Source organism: Protopterus annectens, chromosome 1.part0 (assembly GCF_019279795.1).
Source record: "Protopterus annectens isolate FY-2018-M chromosome 1.part0, PAN1.0, whole genome shotgun sequence".
Lineage (NCBI taxonomy): Eukaryota > Metazoa > Chordata > Ceratodontiformes > Protopteridae > Protopterus > Protopterus annectens.
Window position 1 is genome coordinate 1,675,003,149 of NC_056725.1, and position 15,609 is coordinate 1,675,018,757.

Here is a 15,609-nt window from a genome sequence, read left to right on the forward strand (position 1 = left end):
TAATGATCCTTTATCATGCCCATGCCATGACCCCAGTCATAGTTTTTTTAAGTGCAAAGAGTCTAACACACTTTCATGCCTGGTGTCATTACATTTGTTGGTCCCTACCGGCACAGTCCCATTTCTGGCATAACATGTGTCCCCATGACGTGTGGTTGTAAGTTGAAAAGACACAACCTTTGAATGAGAAATTAGCCACATTATGCCAAGTTAGATTGATGTCACTAAGATCCTTTTCAAATGACACTTTTGATGCAGGGATGGGAATTGTAGGAATCCCTGCCTTAGAATGATGAGGTGTATGCAAACATACCCAACAGTTTGTTACGTTCAAGTCTATAGCATATTGCTGAAGAACCAGCAGGAAACTGTTTTCTCTCGACCAGTTTATAAGAGGAAACAGCAAGAAAAAAACGGAGCAAGGCTACCTGTTGTCATTGGATTCATCAGGGACGGCTACTGACGTTGACTTTCCTCACTGGGCAGATTCGTCTGTCGCACCTTGATCTCCCTCTTTTGGCTATAGTGATTTGTCTGGGACCCCCACACAACAGGTTTGCATGCAATGAGATGAATGGATCCATGGTGGTAATCCTGCACAGCGAGCAGCAGTCAGGGTTGTTAACAGCACCTGGAAAGGGCCTTTCCACCTCGGGCTTAGACAGTTCTTTGTCTGGAAAGTTTTGATGTAAACCCAGTCACCCAACTGCAGTTAATGAAAGGGATGGTCAGGAGGTTGGGGAACGGCTGCTTTTACTGTTTGATAATATTGCTGCAAGAAATAAACAAGTTTCCTACAGTAAGAAATTATAACATCATCTGACAAAATTAATTCTGTATTTCCCATGGGAGAGGTAACTGGAAGGGCCTTAGGTCTCCCCATTATTATTTCATACGGACTCAACTGCCTGGTAGCATTCAGCGAGGTTGTCATACTCATTAATGCTAAGGGGAGGGCTTTAGGCCACTTTAAGTGGGTTTCAGCACAAATCTTTGTAAATTTTAAGGGTCCTATTAACCTTCTGTACTAATGCAGATGACTTTGGATGGTTGATTCACTGAAGACTCAACTTAGTATTAAACATTTTGCATAGCTGTTTCATTAGTGAAGTATTAAAATGTGTTCCCTGGTCACTATTGATAGTACACAGTATACCAAGTCTAGGAATACAATTCTACATGACTTTCTTGATAACTGTGACTGTGTCAGCTTTGTGACATTGATAAGCTTCCACCCATGCCAAAAACATGCACACCATCACCAAAATAAATTGTAAGTTATGAGTCCTAGGAATCTGGATGAATTCTAGCTGCACATTAAGAAAAAGTCCACAGGGTGGTGGTAAATATGCAGTCTTAATGTTTGCATTTTTACTGACATTATATCCTTGACATATGGCACAGTTATTTATGTACTGAATTATCAGAGGAGACATGAGGGGCATATTAACTTTGGGTAATTTGATTAAATAAAGCTGTGTTACCTGCATGGGTCGGTCGATGATATGCCCTTACCAGGTAAGCAAGTAAAGAGGCAGGTGCCACCAGTCAGCCATCTCAATTTCACCACAACCCATCGACGGATTTGCTGCATCTGTCCTTAAGCCACCTGTGAACTTCTCCCTGTGATGCTTCAGCTTGAAAGGCTGACTGCTTCTTAAAATCAAACACATCAATACTGTTGGAGTTTGTCATAGTTAACATGCACAGATCTTTACAACAATCTTCTACTACTTGTTTAGTAGCTTGGCCTGCCAAATTGTTGCCCTTTGTCATAAAATCTCTGTCCTTTTGATGGGCGCAACATTTGATTACAGACAGCCTCCTAAGTAGGAAAAGTGTATCTAACAATGATTTTGTGTGGCCTTAATTTTTTATTTGATTTCCCAATGAGGTCAAACACCCTTTCTGTTTCCAAAGTTGCCCAAAATCATGCACCACCCCAAAAGAATAACGGCTGTGTGTAAAAATGTTGGCCACCTTGTCTTTAGCTAACTCACAGATTTTTTGCACATTCACCCTTTTTACTTTCTCTTTTTTACCTCTCTAAGCAACTGTTTTTTTTCCACTGGCTGTTGCCCATGTTCTTAAATTTCAGTGCATTGTACATTTTTTAATGTATGCTACATCTGACATCTACTGTGTTGCTTCTCTCTTAATTTCTCTCTTTGTTTTTGTTTATTTTTGTTATTTGCAATTGTTGCTCTCAACCTAATTTCTTTATCTCTGGACTTCTGGTTTTTATTTGTTTAAAGTCTTTGAATGAAGTGTATTATTATTATTATATGTATGTATTTTTTTATTATTTTTATGATTCTGTAATTTTTCTTGTTTTTTGTATAATCTTTACATCTTTACAATTTTATTTTGAATGCGGAATTTTTTGCTTCCCAGGTCACCGCTGAAAACGGGCTCCTTGGCCCAGTCAGACTCTACCCGGTTAACAAATGTAAATAAATAAATAAATTTGAGCAGAATGAGCACTCTCTAATCTTTGTTGCAACAATATTGCATCTTTGGTGCAAACGGATATCCCTGCAATCAGTTGTCCCCTTTGATGTCTTCCACAGGAGCCATCCACAAACAGATTTACTTCAACACCGGGTATAAGTGTGTCCTTTAAGTCCTTCCTAGGGAAAAGCAGATAGTTACACGCACGCACGCACACACACACACACACACACACACACAATCATGCTCTTTACCATCCTCAGCAGTAGGGAACAGAGATGCAGGATTTAGAACTGGATAACGGATTAGAGAAATAGATGGATCAGAAAGAAGCTTACATTCATATTTAGTTAGATGTGCAGTCGAGAGTGGTTGAGTTTTAATTTTAAGCAAAAAAGATGATACAGAATGAGGGACAGCTAGTGTAAGATCATGCCTGAGCACCAGTGGTTGTGCAAGGTTAACTAAAATGACAGCAGCAGCAACTACCCTTAAACAGGGTGGAAATCCTTTTGCAACAGACTCAAGTGCTGTAGTTTAACAAGCTAATGGACGATAGCTGTCCCCATGTTTCTGTGCAAGCACTCCCTGAACAAATCCATTTCTTTTATGACAGAATAAAGTAAAAGATGTGGTAGTGGTCGATCTCGCCTTCATGAGGTCTTCCACTTACTCGTGGCTAAACCTTATCCCTGCATGCCCCAAGAATGTCCCTCAGATCTCGTATGCCGGTAAACGAGATCAGGTGTTCTCTGCTAGCTCTGGCCAAGTATAAGCTTTTTGTTATTCTAGTTTAAATAGTTATAGTTCATTGTGCTAATTATTATATCCCGCCTCCTTTGTGCTTTTTTTTCTGCTGATTGGTCATCATCTTTCATTTGCCCTTATTTCTCCCTGTCACAGCTTTCCATAGTAGCCTGTTTAAATTAGAGGGATCCTTTTTTCTCATATTTCTTTACTTAAATTCTGTTATTTCTGCTAGACACGTAATTTAAATTGGAGAACTGTCTCCCCCACTTAGCCCATCCCAGTTAGAGGGCTTTTTCCCTTCCCTTATCTTCTGTTGTTGTTGCCTTAAAAAAAAAGTTTTATATAGATATACGCATTGTTCTTTTTTTTCTGCATGTCTTATAAGGATTCCAAACAGTCAGGTTTTAAGAAATGTAAGGATTGTGGTAAAAAAATGTCGATAACAGACAGGCACACAATCTGTGTTTCCTGTTTGAGAGCTGTCCATCCCCAGGAGACTTGCTCTATTTGTCATTCTTTAAACCATAGAGTACTCCTGGAAAGGAAAAACAAACTCATTCTGAGAGGACTGTTGAAGACCCCCTCCTCAGAGGCTGTTCAAGAAGGTCCGGGTTCTTCCAAATCTCAAAAAATCCCCTTTCTCAAAATCTGACAAAGGGACAGAAAAAAGATCTTCTTCTTCAAGCGTTCCATCGGAGCCACCTAAAAAATTGGCAAAAATTTCATTGAATGATCTGAAGTACACCAGATCTGAAAAATCATTGGCACCGACACCATTGGTTTCAGCACCAAAGGAAATTGAAAGTCGGTGCCGGTCCCCAGTTTTGGAGCCGTTCTCTCCAACCCTCAGGTCTCCTGTCTAGCAGCCTTCAAAAATCTCAAGCCCCCTCTACTCGGTCTTCCAGGAGCCTGTCCGCCGATGATGTGGATCGAGTGGTACAAAGCCTATTAAGGACTCTGGTGCTGGCCAAATTATTATCGGAAACAACCCCGAAGAATTCTGATCCGACTGTATCCTCCCCTTCTGCTTTGATTCCTCCTCCGATCTGATCTCGGACTTTGGAGTCGCAATGTCCGGAGCTGATACTGGTGGAAACTCCAGAGCCGAGACCTATTTTGGCATCTTCAGCCACGCCCATTGCTCTGACATCCTTGGCTCCATCGGAACTCGAGGAGCCTAGGTACTGATGCTCTCCAGTTGGGTCTGGGGAGGCGAGTCAGTTTGGACAGTTGTCTGATCTGATTTTGCCTCTTGGGGCATTGGCTCGGGTGAGCTCTGCTCCTACCTCAGTCTGAGAGCCATCGTCCTTGGTTCCAGGGGCTCTCTCAGCTTCTTCTGATCCAGGGATATCCTCGAATCAGGGATGGGGGACGTTTGAGGTGATTTGGAGAGTGCTGTCTCCTTAGGCAGTTCTGCTGTCTTCTCCAGATGTTCTTCCCTCAAAAGGCACTGGTGTCCGCCTCTATACCCTTGCATTTACAGGGACGCTGAAGTCCTAGGACTCAGAATGCCCCTCAGGGTGCCCCCCACTCTTCTGGAGCTTCTCCAGTGTCCCCTCTGAAGAGATTATGTAAGAGGAAGCATTTAGACTCCTCAGAGGAGTCTGTAACATCTGATACAGACTTCAATGAGGCTGAAGGGTTCCTACGGTCACTTTCTGAGGATGACTCCTTCGCAGACATATTAGAAATTGTGAAACAAAGAGGTGGCTGGAAGTCCATCAACCCTTCGGATGAGGAGTCTGTATACCTGAAGGCCTTTAGATCTCACCCTTCCTCCACTTGGTTGTCTCCACCTTTCAATGAGCTTATGGATCTAGTCTCTCGAAAGGTCTGGGAGTCTCCAGGTTTAGTGGAACCTGTTCCTACGAGGCCAATTAAGTTTATTAATCCCCCAGCTGACAAAACTTTCCTGACCAAGGGAGTCCCAGTAGATGCTGTGGTGGTGGTGGTAGCCACCAAGAAGGAACTTTGAGACATCTTTATCTGTTCATCCACCGAACAGAGAGTCTTGCACGACGGATAGATATGGAAAGCACGTTTTTTTCAGCAACTTTTGCCCTCAGATTGCTGAATTACCTTACTCATTTTACAAGATTACAGAGAGACCTTCTGAGGGTGGCCTAATGGTTAAGGTGTTTGCCTTACAAACACAAGGTGCAGTGTTTGAGTCTCACAAGGGATAATTGGCAAGGCTTAAAATAGCTTGCAAGGGCAGTTAGCCTAGTACTAATCTACGAAAGAGCTAGGAGATGCTCTCCAAGTTCAGTGGCTGAAGGGGTTTCAGATAAGGTTTCCTCTCGGCTCTCTTCCTTAAATTCAGTAGTTAACTCCTCCATGAGACTGATCTCTTATGCAGCAGATGGAGTGGGTAGAGCAGCGGGTTCAGGAGTTTCCTTAAGGAGACATTCCTGGATGCGCTTGTGTGACTTTGCAGAACCTTTTAAATCTTCCTTTGTGAATGCCCTGTTCGATGGCTCATTTCTCTTCGGGCCCAAGGTCAAGGACACACTAACCAGGTGTGAAGAGGAAGGAAAAACTCTGTCTGCCGTAGGAGTCAGTTTATCCCTACCTACCAGACCATATCCCAAAGGTCAGAAGGGTGGAAAAATGTGGTTTTGAAAATCTCAGAGCTTTCCAGGACACACATGGTGAAAGCAGAGGGGGTCCGCAGAATCAGAGCGACAGAGAATCCTTTGGTAAGCCGTTCAAGCGCTCCTGAAAGGAGGCCCATCTGTCCATCTCTGGAGGCAGTCGTTGCTGTTTATCTTTGTACCCAGAGGCCTAGCAAAAAATAACAAAAGACAGATGGGTACAGAGCATCGTATCCAGAGGTTACATCATTCCCTTTTCCCTCCCCGTCCCAAACATGAAAAAGATCCCAGACATTCCACCCAGTCAAAGGGAACAGGCAACATTAGAAATTCAAAAGTTGCTAGACAAGAGTCATTCAAACATTCCCCACAGACCAAATAGGATCCGGGACCTCAAGATTCTTTTTAGTTCCAAAGAAAACAGGGGACTGGAGACCAATTCTGGATCTCAACAATCTAAACAGATTAGTAAAAAAGTCTCAAGTTCCGGATGGTAACACTGCGGTCAATACTCCCTTTTCTGGGACAAGACAATTGGATGTGCTCGATAGATCTCCAGGATGTTTACTACCACATAAAAATGGACAGGTGATCCAGGAGACACCTGCACTTTTGGCTGGGATCCAGTCATTACCAGTTTTGAGCTGTGCCCTTTGCCTCACTACAGCCCCCAGAGTGTTTACCAAATGTATGGCAGTAGTCGCGGCTCATTTGAGACACCTAGGATTCCGGGTGTTTCCATACCTGACGACTGGCTCCTAACTGCCACCAGCAAGCATCTACTAATAAAAGCATGAGACACCGCTCTGCTCTCACCTGGGAATTACAATAAACTTCAAGAAATCTGCCTTGCTGCCTTCTCGACAAGTAATATTTATAGAAGCAGAATTGGATTCAACACATGGTAGCCAGACTCCCTCCAGAAAGAGTTCAAGTTCTACTAAGGCAGATCTTAAGTCTTCTCATAAAGAAAAAGGTTCAATCAAAGATAGCTCTGAAAGTCTTGGGGACCATGGTGACAGCAATAACTCTGGTTCCATTAGCAAGACTACACATAAGAATTCTTCAGTGGCTACTGTCCTCCCAGTGGCTGATGCAGAAATTACCAGTGTCCCACAAGATAAAAACAGACACTTGCAGGAAAGACCTTTGTTGGTGGCTTTACTCCACTCAGGTGAAGCTAGTTCGACCCTTTGTACGTCCCCAACCATCGGCCACGATGACCACGGATGCTTCTCAGGGTGGGGGTGGGGCATTATCTGGGAAAGACTATCCAAGGCACCTATCAGGATCATGAGGCCCATTTGCACATCAGTGTCCTAGAGATGAGAGAGGTGCTTCTGGCATTGCAATCATTCTAGGACTCTCTTCACTAGGAAGTATTGCAATACAGACAGACAACATATCAGTTGTATGGTACATAAACAAACAAGGAGGAGCCAGATCTTACCCCCTTTGTCAAGAGGCCTTGAGAGTATGGCAATGGGTGACCTCCTCCCTGTGTTTTCTGATAGCAATGCACATCCCGGGGAAATTCAGCGTGATAGCAGACAGACTCAGCAGAGCTGATGCCTCACAAGTGGTCCCTAAAACAGGAAGTAGCAGAAAAGATTTTCCTCAAATGGGGCTAGCCTTGCTGTGACCTTTTTGCGACATCCATGAATACCAAATGCAGCAGCTACTTTGCCCTTATCCCCCCTCTGGTGGAGTCACCAAGGGATGCACTTGTCTACGATTGGCCCTCAGGTCTCTTCTTAGCTTTTCCTCCCTTTCCATTAATACCCAAAGTTCTGCTTAAAGCCAATCGCTTGGGAAAGGACTTAATACTCAACGCCCCATATTGACCTTGTCAAATCTGGTTCTCCTTCCTGTGGCCTCATCTTCGGGAGGAGCCTTGGATTCTAGACCCAATTCTGGACCTTCTGACTCATGAGTCGGGAATGCTCCATCCTTCCCTTCAGACCCACAAATTGACAGCTTAGCTGCACCGATTCCAACAATAGCCAAGTTTCCTAATTTTTTATCGTCCGTTAAACATATACTGATATCTTCTCATAAAGCATCAACAAGAAAGATATATAGAAGCAAATGGAAAAGATTCTGTTTATGGGCTTCTCAGAACCATATCGATCCCTTTACTGCACCAGTCACTTCCATTCTAGAGTTTTCCAGCAAGGTTATTCGACGAGGGTGCAGCTGCATTTACCATAAGAGTTCAACAAGCAGCTATTTCTAGTTTCCATGTCGCTGAATCTGGTCTCAGCGTAATGTCTCCTAGACTGTGTAAAGCGTTTCTAAAAGGTACTCATTTACTTCGACCTCCTATCAGAGACCCCCCCCCCCCTTACACCATGGGACTTAAATTTTGTCCTGTCCTGTTTAATTTTTTCCCCCTTTTGAGCCATCATCATCTTGTGAACTCAAGTATTTGACATGGAACACTATTCTATTGATAGCTGTAACCTCTGCCAGAATGGTGTCAGAGCTGCAAGCCTGGTCAATAAAGCTCCCTACTTGCTTTTACACAAGGATAGGATATCTTTAAGAACGAACCCTTCTTTTTTGCCAAAAAGTTTGTTCAGAATCTAATTTGAACCATAGAGCTTCCAGTATTTTATCCAAATTACAAGAATAAGGTGGAATACATGTTGCATCAGCTAGATGTGCATAGGCAATCATGCTTCTATTTACACAGGACTAATAACTTAAGAAAATCTGACCAGCTTTTTGTATCTTTCTCAGACTAAGAAAGGTACCTCAGTTTCTAAAGTGACACTATCAAAATGGCTTTCAGATTCCATAACCTGCATCTATAAATCTCAGAACAGAGATCTTCCCCAGAAGGTTAAAGCCCACTCTACAAGAGCCATTGCAACCTCCTCCACCTTTCTAGCTAGATTACCAATTGATACTAGTTGTGCTGCAGCAACATGGGCAAAACTGCATACCTTCATCACTCATTACAAAGTCGATTTGACCTTCAGGAACAGGGCCTCTTTTGGGTCCACGATTCTGAAGAATATTCTACCTTGAGCTACGCAAGAATGATGGTGCTAGGGATGCTGTCCCATCCTGGTAAGAATGAAGGTGAGATTGGACAACAACACATGAAATTATGTACTCACCATAATGTTCCATGTGTGTTGTCCATCTTCACCTTCATTCTTACATCCCACCCTCCTTTTCCCCCTGCCAGTTTTTACTCCTGGAAGACTGAGTTAGGACATCATTGTTCTTTGACCTTCTTGACTGCACTCTGAGATATTATAAAGTAATTTTTTCTTATTATTACTATCACTGCAAACAAGATTTGAGGGACATTCCTGAGATAAGGTTTAGCCACAAGCTAGTGGAAGACCTCGAGCTTGTGCAGAAGGCTGAGTCTGATCCAAACCCATCCTGGTAAGAATGAAGGCGAAGATGGATAACACACATGGAACATTATATTGAGTACATAACTTCTTTTTTTATCAGTCTTGCAACCCTAAAGCTGGGGCAGTAGCTAAAGCTTGTTTTAAATTCTGAAGGGAGAGGCTCCAGTGTATCCTGCTTTAAATGATTTGTCAAAGGTTTAGCAATTTCTGCATAGTCAGAAATCCACTGTCTGCAGTATCCTGTCATACCTAGGAAAGATCTAAGCTGTCGCTGAGTAGTCTGAAGTGGGGTCTTAGATTCTGCATCAATAAGAGATGGTAATACCTGTCTGCTACCCTGAGGTATTAAATGGCCAAGGTAACGTACCTGAGGTGACCACAGCTGTAGTTTATCTTTCGACACCTTGTGTCCTTTTCTGCAAGGATAGTCAGAAGATGCAGGGTGTCCTGCTGACACTGCTGAAAGGAATTTGATGCGATAAGTAAATCATTTACATATTGTAGTAACACAGACCCACCCAGCAATGTCACATTTTCCAAATCTTTTTTCAGAATTTGAGAAAATGATAAGGAGATTCAGTGTATCCTTGTGGTAACCATGTCCATGGATATTGCTGTCCCCGGTAATAAAAGCGAATAGAAACTTGACTCTCAGGGTAGATAGGTAGGTATAGGAAAGAATACTGAACATAAATCTGTCACAGAAAAGCAGCTAGCTGCAGGTGGTATGCAACTCGGTATTGTTGCTGGATTTGAAACAACAGGAAAAGTAGGCAATACTGCATCATTCACAGCCCTTAAGTCTTGTACACATCTATAAGTATCCTTTCCTGTTTTTTTTCACTGGAAAAATAGGAGTATTACAAGTGCTTTTAGCTGGTATTTTTATTCCTTGCTGTATCAGAGATTGAATTACAGGTTTGATTTCCTGCTCTGCTTCTGGCTTTAGAGATATTGTGGAACTCTAGGGAGAGGTTTTGATGGATTTATTTTTATTTTTACTGGTTCTGCTGATTTTAGTATTTGTAATTCATTTGCGTGTTTAGCCCACAAGTTGGCAGGTATCTGCTGTAGTAACTTTTCATCTGCCTGTATGCTTCCAACAGGCAGTTCCTCAGCTTCTGCTAAAACTGGTAATATGTCCCCTTCTGATTCTGTTGGAACATCCAAGTACACCCTTTGTAGTGTACAGCAAATAGTACAGCCCTGTTTGCACAGCAGATCTCTCCCTAGCAGATTTACTGGTGCAGTAGTACTCAAAAGGAAAGAATGCCTTTCTTCGAATGGACCTAAAAATAGGTTTAGGTTCTGAGAGAGAATACATGACAGTGGCACTTGTTACTCCAACTGCCTTTACTTTATGCTTTGATACTGGTATTTGACTATCTGAAGTAATTTTTAACACAGACCTAGTGGGCTCCAGTGTCCACCAGAAATGGAATTTTCTTTGAATATATTTCTTCCTTAACATAATGTTCATTTTGATCTATCGGCAGTAGAGGATTAAGATTTATTTAGCAAATGCAACTTAAAAAAAACAAAAAAATAAATAAAATACCACCAAGACCACCGATCCATAAAGTAAGCAAATTTAATGAAACACTTAGCGCCTTGGCTTACACAGCCTTCCGAGAGTAAAAACACTACAAAATACTGTTTGCTTATGTACAGCATATTGCACAAGACGATTAATCAATTAAGCATACAATTCAAATCACATACTTCCAATTACATTCTTTGTTGAGTCCCTGAGGCTCCAAAGTACCAAATTTTAAAATCAGCAGTTTCTTTTTTTAAGAGTTTGTTTTTTTAGAGACACACATTCACTTATGCCAACTTACAATTTTTCCAAGACACAAACCCTAAAAGAATTAGGGTTAGAGTTGTGTGCTGTCAAAAAATTACTCCCAAGGGGACTCTCTAATTTTTTATTTTTTGTGTCCCTAATATGTTCTTGCAACCGGACCGTAAAACTCCAGTAAGTTTCCCCTATGTAAAACTTCTTACATCCACATCTCAACACATACACTAACCTCTCTGTATTACAACTGTATTCATGCCTAGCTGTAAACTTGATGCCATTAATATAGGGAAAAGAGCTTACTACATATTGACAGCTGGAACAACCATCACATGGAACAGTGCCTTTATTTATGCCTAAGCTCTGACTGACATTAACATCTGGTAAACAAAATTGGTTATGTACCAGAATGTCAGACACATTCCTAGCTCTTTTATATGCAATACTCACAAAATCAGGTAGTATAGAGTTCAAAATGTTATCCCTTAGGAGCATAGGCCACAAACTGCGTGCTTTAACTATTTCCTCAGTTATAACATAAGTTGTCACTAAGAAAACTTTCTTCTGCTCTCCATTGTTCACAGCTGCATTGGTAGACTGATTTCCACCAATATAAACATTATATATTCCACTAGCATGGACATAATGAGAATCTCCCTTAGAGTTAACAGAATACCTCATGTCTATAAATTTTTGTTTAGCTTCCCTGACCAGCTGAACATCATAACCTCTTCTAATACATTTTTTCTGCTTCAGCTAGCTGTAAATCAAAGCTCATATCAAGGCTACATAGCCTGTGAATTCGTAAGAATTCATTATAGGGCAGTACCTTGACCAAATGTTTGGGGTGTCAACTATTCCAATATAAAAATACATTTCTATGTTCAAATTTCCTATGGAGACTAGTAGTAAATCCATCTAGGCTTGTATCCAAAAAATTCACTTGTGGGCCAAGCTGCATACCATCAAAGCTTAAGCCCATAGTATTAGCTTGTAAGTCATTAACAAACCCAAGGGCCTCTGTCTGGCTTCCTTGACATAAAAAAATAAGATCATCAATAAATATAAAATAACCTTAGACCTGAAAAAATCATGTCTATAAATAAAATCATCTTCAAGTTTAGCCATGACTAAACTGGCATACATGGGGGCGAAAGTCAAGTGTATCATTAAATTTGCTTACTTTTTGGATTGGTGGTCTTGGTGGTATTTTATTATGATTTAAGATTTATTTCTTGTTTTATTTCCCTGACCTAGTCAATATGGTGCTTCCTAACTTCTTCCAGCGTGAGGAAGTGATGGAGGAAAAGCTGCATTATTATAATTTGGTTGCCATTCAGTCAAAGTATTTTGGACTCTCTGCATTCGCCTGTGTGGGTATTCTCGCCAATGTCCTGCTTCTCCACAACTGAAGCAAGATGTGTCAGATGAAGCAGGAGGGGCACTGTCAGCTCTTTGCTGCCAACAAGCTGTACTTTGTTCCCCTTGGCCAGCACTTTTACTAAATCTCCTAGCAATTCTTCTCCCCCTTCCCCTGCTTCTGCTTTGACCCCTCGGGGTTTCCAGCTGCCTGATTTCTAAAGTTAACAGCTTATCCTCAGTATCCTTTCTTCATTTTTCCTGATGTTCTGTACAGTGATTTGCAGCACTTAAGATTCTAAGTCTTTTCCCTGCCAGTCTATGAGCACTTGCTTTCTTTGATTTTGTACATGCCTGTATTTTAGACCAGTCAGTCCTAACTTGACACACGTCCATAATTTTGTTTAACAATGCTGCCAGTTTATCTATTAATGCATTCCCTGTGAGAGTAAAATCCGTTATCTCAGCCTTTTCCAGTAACTGCTTTCTTATTTCATCTGAAGTAATTACCCCAAGCAGCTGATTTAAATCTGTTAAAGTAGGATTGTAACATTCTATTAGTTTTTAATTCCTTCCTAAACTTTAATGGGTCTTCCTTAATATTTGGAAAACTTTTAGACATAATATGCAAATTAGCATGGGTTCAAGGACGATGGTTCATGTTTCACTGTTGTAGTCATCACATTTGGGATATCTCTGCCAGGGTAGCCCTCGGCTGGCATGAATACCAGAGACTTAATATTTCTGCGTCAGTTGCTGTCGCTTGAGGACTGAAGTTAGGTCATCAGTAGTACAAAGTAAGGCAGCCAACGCCATTACGTCAATCTTTCTTGCCATGGAGCCCGAAGCAGAAGCAAGTTGCACGAGTGCCAGTCAGCCGCTACCTGGGTTTTGGTTTCCGAATTGAAATTGAAGTCTTCTAAAGCTAAGTACCCCATTGGGGATCCTTTTTTCTTGCTCTAACCGATGTCAGAAAAAATTAATAATTGTCTCGCCTGTGGAAAGCAAATACCACACCAAGACTTTCACTCTTGTCTAGGCCCAGACCATGATGTCCCCCGTTGTCGCTTCTGTGCTTTGTTCACTGCCAGAACTACCCATCGCCGGGCCCTTATTGTTGTCAGATATTTTCGTTTATAGTCCTTAAATTCTGATATGGCTTCGGTAAGCCATCCAACAGCAGATGATCTGAAAAAAACGTAAAGATAAAGACCGCACAGGTCCAAACCTACCGACGACGCTTCCATTAAGCTAGTCTTCAGTTCTCTGGTACTCAGTGAGGTGCTTTCACAGACCCTGATGCCCACTTCATTTGATTTGCAGGCCCGCTACCGAGACCCTTTCAGAGTCCGGTATACCGCAAAACTCTTAATCGTCTAAGGATCCTGCAGTCGTCTCTACCTTAGATGGGTCTGGAGCTGCTGAGCAGGCACCGGCTTCTGAGTATGTCCTTCGCACCACCGAATCTCGACAGAAAACATTTTCTTTCGTGACTACCGTTCTTTTGAAAACACCTGAGTTCCTTAGGCACAGGGTTCGAACCACACCCAAGAAACCAACTACCCACTCTCAGGAGCCTCCTTCTTTGCCTCAGTCTCAAATGCTTAAAATGGAGGAAGACCTTATCATGCTGATCAGGGGAAGCCAAGCCACCCCCTTGAAAAGGAAAAGAGATCTGTCCCCAGTAGTTTTGTCTGAACAAGAGTCAGATTAGTCTGATCCACTTATGATGATTCTGATGCAGAGGAAGCCATTCCTTCAGCCTCCCCCCAGAGGATTTTTCCTTTGGGGAAAAGGGAGCATTTCCAGTGGGAGAGTCAGGACTACACTTATTCTAAAAAGAGACTCAGGGAATTCCTAGATGTTCCACAACATGGACCCTTGACCATCCCCCCAGTCCTGGATGTGGTGGATGATGTTTTCCTTGAATCTAGCTTGATTCCTGATGCCCTACCTCCTGCTCAAAGAAATCCAGACAGGTACTACAGAGTCCCTGACTCATACAAATATCTTTTAAAATTCCAACAGCTGACCCTGACATCATTTCTCAAGGGCCAAAAGGGATTAAAGCAACCTCTGCTAAGAACCCCCCCTCCCCCCAGACAGGGATTCCAGAGCATTGGACAGATGGGGTAAAAAAAGTATACACCTTAGCTACTCTTGTTATCAGGGCACTAAATTGTCATTTCCATATGCTTAAATATCAGCAACATACCTTGGAACTCCTTAAACAAAAATTGTCTTCTTTCCTGCTTGGGCAGAATCTAAAGATTTACAAGACTTAATGCATTCTGTAAGTCAAGTAACTAAACACACTTTGCACTGTGGCTTTGATGCCCTAGAAGCTTCTTGTAGGGCAGCAGTCACTGGATCTGTCATTAAAAGACATGCATGGCTTAAGGAACAACCCCTGCCAGATCTAAATTGTTGGATGCCTCCTTGCACAAAGATAGCTTATTTGGCACTAAGGCCGAAGAGTTTTTAAAAAAGATGGAAAAAAAAACTAAATCTATGAAAACAGTTAAAGATTTCTTACAGGTCCAGCCCCCTAGGTTTAGCAGGCATTGTCCCTCCAAGCACTGGTCCTTTCCTGCTCCGAGTAGACAGGCCCAGCGTAGGCCCTGTGGAAACAGACCCCCCAGACAGCAGCCCCAGGGAATGCAGAGATCTAAGCAGTGGACTACCTCCACTATAAAACCAGGGAGTTCTAAACCACCCCCTTATGGTAAGAACTCGCAGTGACTCACCTCCTCTCGACCTCCCCTCTGCCCACCTTCACTTAACCCTAGGTGGAAAACTCTCCTTTCACTCAAGCACCTGGGCCACCATTATCAAGGATCAATGGGTTCTGAACATTGTGTCTCAGGGTTACATATTCTCCTTCCACACCCTTCCAACCCCAAAAGGGTTCCCAGATCTACCATCAAATCAGTGAGCAGAGGGTCAAAAGCAATTCCATTTCCTCCTGTCTTTGAGAGCAGTAGAACACGTTCCTGCAGAACAGGTAAGCCAAGGCTTCTACTCCAGACTTTTTCTGGTGCCCAGAAAAGAGGGGACCTGGTGCCCCATCCTCGATCTATCCATTCTAAACACCTTTCTGGTGATCCCAAAATTCAAAATACTCACCCTCCAGCAGCTGCTACTCATGCTGTCCAAGGACGCTTGGCTAGCCACCCTAGATCTAAAAGAGGCCTACCTCCACATTCCTATCAGGGAATCATGCAGGAAATATCTCCACTTCAGGGCAGGATCTCAACACTTTCAATTCTCTGCGCTTTTG